The 9,534-nt window shown below is 54.9% G+C and overlaps 1 protein-coding gene across 1 annotated transcript in view; it reads left to right on the top strand.

The window, feature by feature from the left end:
- The window catches only part of TMEM184B (transmembrane protein 184B), a 51,161-nt gene continuing 41,627 nt past the window's right edge, over positions 1–9,534 (top strand). Inside the window, exon 1 of the mRNA XM_010845225.1 lies at positions 1–80. The gene's annotated coding sequence lies outside the window, so the exon portion shown is untranslated. The remainder of the gene's footprint in view (positions 81–9,534) is intronic.

The raw sequence follows: 9,534 nt of genomic DNA, 5'->3' as shown, positions 1-9,534 counted from the left end.
GCGGTGCTGTCTGCCTGCCTCGCTCTCCCAGTCCGGCTGCCGCGCGTCGCCCGCACACGCCGCCGCCATGGGCTCCTGAGGTACCCTGCCCACCTGCCCTGCGCTGGAGGCCCCGAGGCGGGGGGAGGTAGACGAGGGCTCTCGGGAGCGGAGGGGCTGCTCCGATCTGGAGGGGCCCGTTCGGGGGGTCGTCCCCGCGGGTCGCCGTGGCCGCAGGTCCTCAGGCGGGAAAGGGGACGGAGGCAGCTGTCTTGGCAGCGGAGGGAGGGGGCGTCTGCGCCCCCGCCGGCCTAGCCCTGCGCCTTCTCCCCGCCCTGCGAGGTCGCGGGGCCGCCCGTGGGTGTGCCCTGGCCCCCTCCTCGCCAACGTGGCGGGGCCCGCGCCTGGAGTGTAATCGGACCTGCCCGTGGGGGTGGCTCGGGGAAGAGGGGAGGCGGGCTGGACAGGCCCTTTGCAAGTGGGATTGTGTGCGCCTGGTGGGTGTGCTGGCGCCTGGCACGACCGAGTGAGTGGGGGAGCTCCTGTGCCGGGGTTGGGGGGGGGGGGTGGCGCGAGGGGCGAGCTGTAATCTGGGATGGTGGCTGGCCTGGCAAGGCCTCCCGGGAATGCGTGCATGAAGGTGTACACGGCTTGCATACAGGTCTGCAGTCTGGAGGGTCACCGGCAGGGACCTGGGGCTCCAAGGATGTTTTCTTGGGAAAGGACCCCCGAGACTGGTTTAGGGTGTGTGTATGCCTGCCCTAGGTGTCCTCCCTGGACTAGCTGCTGGGGTCTAGTGCTGATGGACTCCAGGCCAAGGCTAGAGGATAGGGTTGAGAGGTGGGCATGAGTATCAGTTCCCAACTCATATATGCCCTCTGGAGTTGTGTAAGGCCAGGCATTACACACACACACACACCCCCAGGGCACTGTGGGACTAAGCAGGTGTTTGCACAGCTGATACCTGCGAGTGAGGCAAAGGCCATATATTATTTATCTGACTGCTTGGTGCTTTATGTAAGGAAAGAAGCAGCAATCAGTGCCCTGGAGGCCCTTGTGCCGCGGAGGCGGCCAGGCAAACAAGCTCGCACACCTGCCGAGGAGGCACAAGGTCTCAGAGGTGTGACTCCTTCACAGGTTACCTGTGCAGCGTCCCTTCCTATCTCCTTTCCTTTTCGGTGTGCTGGAGGGTGCCGTGTGTGTGTGTGTGTGTGTGTGTGTGTGTGTATCAGAGCTTGGACTGTGGGTGGGAGGGGCCCTGCAGTCAGGCCTGCATGCCCATTTTATCAGGCTTTGAACATGGAACTCATGGTGCCTCTGGGATTCAGGACCTCTTGGGTCGGAGGGGGAATCCAACTTAAAACCAAGTAGTCACAATGATGTGAAAGATACAAAACAATAGGGGCACTGCAGAGTAGGTTCAGTGCTGGGGGAGGGGGCACATGGCCAGCAGAAAGGGCTCCAACATGAGGTGGGAAGGTGCAGAGAGAGCTGAGCTGAAATGGAAGGGTAACTAGCATTCCTGTGATGCTATGGTGCTTTCCATGTGTGTTTCCCCAGTTAGTTCTCTCTGAGGCTGTGAGAATACAGAACTGTTTGTTATCCCTCTTTACAAATGTGGAAAGCGAGACCCAGAGGGAGCACGTGACTCCTTGTCCATGTATGTGGGAGGCCCGGATGGAGTGGTCCATGAACCAGCACCACTCTCTTGCTGCCAGGTTTTGCTGCCTTGTAACTTACCTAGCTGGACTTCCTAGGTGGCTCAGGGGTAAAGAATCCACCTGCTAATACAGGAGATGTGGGTTTGATTTCTGGGTCGGGAAGATCCCCTGGAGTATGAAATGGCAACCCACTCCAGTATTCTTGCCTGGGAAAATCCCATGGATGGAGGAGCCTGGCGGGCTATAGTCCATACGGTCACAAAGAGTCGGACAGGACTTAGCAACTGAGCACGCACAGCTTACTGAGCATCTACTATGTGCCAGGCACTATGCTAGGGGCACAGGGGTTTAAAGATGAATGGGACCTGGTGCCTGGCCTCTGAGGGCTTCTGGTCTGCTGGGAGATGGACGTAGATAGTGACCTCAATCCAGACACGAGGCCCTGATAGCTAGTGTGCGTGGGGAAGGCACTGTTAGCTCCCTCCAGGAACCTCAGGCGACCTGGTTCTTTTGTGCAGCCTAAGGGGGATGTGTTGTCAGTTGCTCCCACGTGGTAGTAGTGGGTTATACCAGGAACCCCATCTAAAGGTCGCCAAGAGGGTGGGAAGAAGAGCTTCAAGGCAGAATGGGTGCAAGTGATCTTGTCCTAGTTCGCTCGGGTTGGCCGAGTTCCGCGGAGCTCGGGCTTCTGTCTGGAGGCTGTTTTCTCCTCTGCCTTTGAGGTTTTGCTCCTGGTTCCTGGCGGGCCGGCCGTGCTCTCTTCCCTGAGAGGGGCTCCGTGCTATTTCCAGTCCCTGCTGTGCTCATTTCTCCCTGTGAATTCCCTGGAGTGGAAGCAGCCTGGGAAGGCAGAGGACAGCCCTTCATTGTTTTGAAACCAAGTAACTGTGAATGCCCTCCTCACTCTGCTGGGCCTGGAGACTGGGGATTTGGTGTGTGAGCTGTGGAAGCAGCTGGGCCCTGGAAAAGCTCTGGGGTGGGGGGGGTCTGCCGTTGAACCCTCATAGGTGGTGAACACTTGCTGAAGACCTACTGTGTGCCCAGCACTGTGCTGAGTCGTAGGTTGTGTCTCTTGCGACGCAGTGGTTGGCTGAGGCTGTCCACTGGGTAACAGATACATGACAGACAGTGCTCTGCTTGTGGTGAAGACAGAGGGCCCTAGCGGAGCCAGAGGACAATAGGAACAACAGCTCGTTTATTAAGCACTTACTGTGTGCCAGGCACAGTTCAAAGCGCTTTCGTGAATTACTGCCTTTCATCCCCCATCACCCAGTTAGGTGGGGACAGTTTTCTCCATGTTTTTCAGAGGAGGCAGCCTAGGAGGGTAAAGCTGTACTGGTTGGGGAGCTTACCCTGGAGCCCACGCTCTTCCCCACTAACCGTGGGGTGTGCCAGGCCTGGAAGGATAGGGATGCTCTGCCCAAGGAGAGAGAGAGGGCCTTGCAGGCAGAGGGAGCCCCTGGGCAGAGGTGCAAAGGCCTGAAATACCTCGCCTCCCAGACATGGCTGCAAGGGCCCGGGGCCTGAAAACCTTTGAAGGCCCTGCTAAGGAGTTCAGACTTGACCCCAGAGTGGCCAGCAGGGAGTCCTGAAGGTTTCAAAAAGGAAACGACATACTCAGCTGCGTATTCCAGGGCAGTATGTTGGTGCCTCTCCCCCTTGCTTCCTTCCTGCAGGTAACTCCAAGGACAATGGGCTTTTCTTCCTTTTGCTTTCCCTCAGGTCAGTGGCATCCTTTTGGTCCCTGTAGCCTTTCCCTTCTGTTCTTCCAGCAGCTTCTGGTCTTGACAGCCCTGTGTGATGCAGGACGGGCCTCTGGAGCCCACTGCTGTCATGGTGGTTCTGGCCTGGCCGCTGTGGCTGGTGGTGGGGGTGGCTCTCTGAGCTGGAACTTCGGTTCTTCCCGGCTCTTCTGGGCCTGGCGGGTCCTCCCTGACTTCTCACCCTGAGGATCTGGACTAAGTGGGCAGCCCCCTTCCCCATCTTGCGTCCTCCAGGCCCCCACGCTCATGAGTGCTATAAATACAGGCAGGGGTGGGGCTAGGGACATAGCGGGAAGTGGGCATAGAGAGCTGGGCTTATCTGCCTGATCCCACTTGTGGGTTCACGGAGGGCATGCCCGCCCTAGCCGCCTGCTTTGTTGGGTGTTGAGTAGCCAGCTGAGTGCCCCAGCCTGTCCCACCCTGCAGGGCTGAAAGACTAAGGGTCTTTGCACAGGATGTCCGGTGAAGCACAGCAGAGGGGGTCCACACCGGCATGGGAAGCCATGGGTGTAGGTCATGGGGAGAGGAGTCAGAGATGACTTTTGAGTGGAGTGCCTTGGGAGAGGAGGCTGAGGATTCAGAAATGGGACAGAAATGGTCACTGGGAACACAGGACCAAGAAGTGCCCCTTGGGGTCCCGGGGAGAGAGGGAGGTCAGCCAAGCCTTCTGGAGAGCGAATTGAGAGCTGAGGTTCAGTCTTCATTCTCATTAGCTGCATGGCCTTGGACAAGTTGCTGACCGGGTTTTGATTCCCATTCTTTAAAAATAGGGGGAGATGATGCAATTTCCTTCACCTGTGAAAGGGCAGGAGTACGAGAGCAGCCGTCACATGCCGACGGTTCTAATGTCTGTGTGGGGTTCCCACAGCACTCGGCCCATAGTACGTGCTCAGTAAACAGTGGCTTTTATTATTACCTTCCAAGCTGTTTTGCTTATTCAGGAAAGAGGTGTTGCACACCTGTGTGTCAGTGCAGGGAGCCGAGTATCCATCTAGGGAGAGAACCGCTCCAGGTGTCATGGGTACTCTGAGGGAACGTTGGGGCATTCCTGCCTGGGCAGGCACTTCTCTGACCAGGTAACATATAAGCTGTTACCTGGTGTAAATGGAAGTAGGTTCCAGGCAGAGGGAACAGCATATGCAGAGCAAAGGTCTGAGTTCTTTGTCTGCAAAACTATTTGGCATCAGGGCTCAGCACATAGTAGGCCCTCAGCACATAGTAGGCCCTCGGTTAATGTTAATTGAATGTGATCTTCTTGGCTCCAAGAGGACAGGAAGGGGAAGAAGTACAGTGTAAAGGGCCCAGGAGAGAAGATTTGGATGGTCCCCAAGTTTCAGGTTATCTCGTGTTCCCTCCCTGTCTTGTCTCCCTCTGCCAAGTGGCCTGCAGTTCAGGTACCTTAATTCAGTGCAGTTAAGCTGCTGGGTTGTCATCAGGGGCTCAGGCTTGGCCCCCACTTTGCCCAAGTCCTGGGAGGAGCGGCACTGGAATTAGGCAGCACTTGTTCACATTCCTGTTTGCTGCTGTTTTGGTGTATCTGAAACCCTATGCCAGGGCAGAACTTAGAAGGGTGGCATGGGCCTGCCTGTGTCTCATTGGTCGTTTTTCCAGTTTGGGGTTAATGGTGGCTCAGTGTCTGGCATGATTCCTTGCACAGAGTAGGTGCTGAAATAGTTTTTGACCAAACAAGCCAACACTTGGATAGCTTAATATCATTGCCACTCAGGATAAAGCTAGAATTGTTCTTGAGAAGTGACAGGTCAGAGCAGCATTGTTTATTAGTACTGAGCTTATATCAGAAATCGACAGGTACATTAGACAGCCTTGGGTCTGCCCAAGGGCAGGCTCTGTCTGATGGCCTGGAGGTCTCGGGCCTGGGCTGGGAGGCAGGAAGCCCCACAGTCACCTCCTTTTCCTTCTCTTCTGGGGCGGAAACCAGAGAGGGAAGATCCCACCCAGAAAGCCTTTGTGCCTAACCTGCGTCACTTCCAGCTTTACTGTGTTTTTATAAAGTTACACAGGACGAAATGAGCATTTCACGGAAAGCTTGCGATGTTTCAGCCTATGGAAAACAATAGGCATCTCTGCTTTTGAAAATAGTACTTGTTGGTTATAGTAAATTTGGAGCACAGAAGAGAGTGAAGGGTAAGAATAAAAATCACCCCGGATTTCCAATAACCAAGAAATAGTCACTGTGGAAAAGTGGCATAATCCTCCTAGGCATAATCCTGCGTTATCTCATTGTTCGTATCACGGCGGGGCACAGGCCTTTACCCATGCCATGAAAAAGGTAGCCATCAATGTGAAAGGATCGGAGAGGGGCTGAAGCAGTGCCTCCTAGTCCTTTGTGTCAAGCTTTCTGTGAGAAAGACGGGGTCCCCACCCTGTTTGCTGGATGGCCCTACGGTGTGAGGAGCAGGCAGAACCCTGCCCAGAGTCAGAGAGCCTGGTGCTGACCTTGGTGCAGTCACTTGCCCTGCAGTGGGGCTGCTCGTCACCTGCTGGCTGCCACAGGGCCCAGAAGAGGTCCTAGGTTAGAAAACCGTGAACCTCCTCCCACCCCCCAGAGGAGGGGCCTGGTTTCTGTTTTGGAGGGAGAAGCCGTCTTCATCGTCACGTGAAGATGGATGGAGAAGGGGTGTGTGTGTGTGCATTTTCTTTTCCAACCTGAAGTGTTTTTGGCGATCTTCCGGAAGACTTCAGTCTCCTGGTTGGGGAGCCATGATCTGTGGGCCCTGTAACTTCTGGCCAAGGGTGGTCCCAGGATGGCTGTCCCCCAGCCTCACCTCAAGGCAGGGGGTGGCGTGAGACCTCTAGAAGTTACCGCGTCTGTCACCCTGAAAGGGATTTTCAGATCTGACAGCCTCCGCATTGGGAGTGAAATGTGTGTGGAGGTTGGTACCTTTATTTTTCTCCTACTGCAGCCCCTGTGGACAGCCTGCACCCAGGGAGGCCCTGTTCTTCTGGCAGGTGGCTGGGTACCTCCATCCTGCTGGGCAGGGCTGTTCACCAAAGCCCTCTGGGTCATCACTTACAGGAAAGCTCCAGGCGAAAATAACTAACCCCATGGCGGCGGCTGCTGTAGCTGCTGGCAGAGCCCTTGGTCTCTATGTCTCTAGCAGCTGTGTATGTTATTTTCATCTAGAATGAACAGAGAACCTGAGATTCCACGAGCAGTCATTTCGGGTGCCTGCAGACACAATGATAGGTGTTGGTAAAGGGATGTGTGTGAAGAAATGAACGTTAATCAATGTTCTTATATTAATTGGTACTAATATTCCTAATCCTCACTGGGATTGGTGTAAGGCTTTGCAGTTTGTGAATGACTTTTCACAAATAACATTTCATTTAATCCTCCCAAAGGCCCTGGCATCTTGGAAATTTTGCGCCCATTTTGTAGACAGATAGACTGAGGCTCAGAAGGGTGAATTTGCCTAAGAAACTGTGAAAGGAAGCACCCAGGTTTTCAGTTTCAAATCCTGTGCCCTCGCTGCTCTGAGTGGCCCCTCCAGCACAGCCATGGCCCCCAGAGAGCCTGCAGTCCCACTGGGAAGCCTGGCAGGTAGAATTGCTTCTCAGACTTGGAAAGCGTGTTAATAGAGAATCTGGTTGAAGCTGTGGGGGCCCCAGGAGGCAGCCCTGTGCTCTGCCTGCCGGTGAGCTGAGGAGCTGAGACTCCCCAGGAAGAGGGCAGCTGAGCTGGGGCTCTGATGGACAGTGGCAGTGGGCAGGTGGAGGAGCCGAAGAAGGCTTTGCAGGTAGGGGGGCCACCCAGAGCACAGGCCTAGGCCGGTGAGTGGAGGAGCGGAGGGAGTGAGCTCGTCTGGAACAGTAGGTGTCAGGGCATCGCTTCCAGGAAGAGAAGTGTGTCTCCCCATGAGCTGGTCGGTGGGTTTTAAACAAACAGTATGTATGAAAGTCTGGACTTGACAAGGCGGTACGTATTTGCTTCACAAAGAAAGGTTGATGCACGGGGCAGTGGTGACAGAAGGTTAACAGCCGTAACCTCAGTGCATCTGAGTATGATTTGACTTGCAGGAGGCCCTGGCCATCCAGTCTGCTGGAGCAGGGCACAGGCTGGGAACGGGGAAGGCTGGCGAGCCTTCTGCCCCTCGAATGCTGCCTTTGGTTTGCCAAGAGGTATCTCCCACTCGACTGGGGCAGAAGACCACTTCTTCCATTTGCAGTTCTGGGTCGTTGAGCAGAATTTGTGGGGGTGGGAGGAAGCCCCACCCTGCCTGCTGCGTTTACCCAGCTGTCCTATCTCACAGGGAGGACGTGAGGCATCCAGAGGCCCGCCTCCGTCCTCTGCCGGCCGCCGCTTGATGAGCGAGGGTTGGGTGGCCGTGGCTGTTACGTAACAGGTCTGATGGACGCAGCAGTGAATGGAATGGAGCCTGAATGTGTCATGCAGGGCTGCGGTGTCCCTCCAGCTCATGCAGGTGCATGTCACTGGATCAGGGTGGCCAGACTGAAAGCACCCCGCCTTCCTGGGCTCCGCACTCCCACCCCTCCCCACCAGGCCTTCTTCGTGGTCTGCCCGCCCCTCCCCTGGCACCTTTGCCCAGAGAGACCAATTAAAGCTGGGTGTCGTGGTGACTGCGTCTTCATCCACACTCCCACTGGCCCTGGAACCAGAGCCTGTCTGTGCCAGGAAGGGCCGAGGGGGTGAGCAGGTCTGGCCCTTCACTCACAGGTGAGGAAATGCGAGTTCGTGGACCAGGGCACTAGCGAACCAGGGCCGCTCCAGGTTTAGAGCCATCTCCTGACCCAGCGCTCTCTGTCTGCTGAAAATGGGGCTTTACTGTCTCTTCATCTGGATGTCCGTGGGGCTACCTGTTGTCAGTATTTTCCTCAATAATTCGGCTTCTTTCTTGGATGAGCAATTAAAATGTATCCTGCGTCTCCAGCAGTGTTTTTAAAATTACAGATGCTTGAGGCTCTCACCCGGCAGTTGCACTTCTAGGAATTTACCCTACAGATGAAATTCCACGTGTACAAAGTGACTGTGCAGTTAGTCACAGCTGCCTCTTTTTTAATAGAACAAGGTTGGAAGCAACCTGAAAGTCCATCCGTAGAGGGCCAGGAACAAATTATGGTCCATCCACACCATGGACCACGATGCAGCCGTAAAAAGTTAGATGGAGACTGCTTGCCATCCACAGATACAGAGCAATCACCAAATGGATGTCTGTGAACGAGGCAGGTGCAGGACGTGTGTGTCTGCTGTGCCTCCGTCTGTGTGAAAGTGAAGGGAAGTGGAAAGTGCATTTGCTTCTGTGTGTGCTCAGGGTCTCTAGGGGTTCACACAAAGTCGGTGACTGGGGTGCCTCTGGGGTCGAGGTGGTGCCCGGGAGCTGTTCACTGGAGACCCCTCGTACCTTTTGAGTGCCGATTCATGTGACTATGTAACTTTTTCAAAAACTTAAAATGAATACAATTAAATAAACAAGAAGCACAGGAAATGTATCCTCACCTCTTGCCAATGCAGGAAGGCCAGGGCTACCCTGTCAAGGAGCAGCGTCCTCACTCAGGCCCCTGTTGTAGTTGTTATAGTCATGTCCAACTCTCTGCGACCCCATGGACTGCAGCACACCAGGCTTCCCTGTCCTTCACTATCTCCCGGAATTGGTTCAGACTCATGTCCATTGAGTCAGTGATGCCATCCAACCGTCTCATCCTCTGTCCCCCGCTTTTCCTCCTGCCCTCAATTTTTCCCAGCATCGGGATCTTTTCCAATGAGTCAGTTCTTCATAACAGGTGGCTAAAGTATTGGAACTTCAGCTTCAGTATCACCTTCCCAGTGAATATTCAGAGTTGATTTCCTTGGAATTGACTGGTTTGTTCTCCTTGCTGTCCAAGGGACCCCCTGACCATCAGTTAATCAAGAATGCAAGCTTGGGTCTCACGAAGGGGACCAGACGTGGAAGTTTGGGTGTTTCTTGGGAAGTCTGGTCCCTAGCCCCAGCCCTGGAGAAATGGAGCCCCCTTCCTCTGGTCCCTCTGAAGTACCGCTGTTGTCTAGCTTGGTATTTAAATCCCTGCTCTGATATGTTTGTTTTCTGACCCCTGAAATCTTCAGGGGTTCCCCCTCTGACACATGAATGAAGTCCCTGCCCCAGGCCCTGCTT

This window comes from Bison bison, unplaced genomic scaffold (genome assembly GCF_000754665.1).
Source record: "Bison bison bison isolate TAMUID 2011002044 unplaced genomic scaffold, Bison_UMD1.0 scf7180017864213, whole genome shotgun sequence".
NCBI classification, from domain to species: domain Eukaryota; kingdom Metazoa; phylum Chordata; class Mammalia; order Artiodactyla; family Bovidae; genus Bison; species Bison bison.
This window is presented reverse-complemented; position numbering and strand designations above follow the sequence as displayed.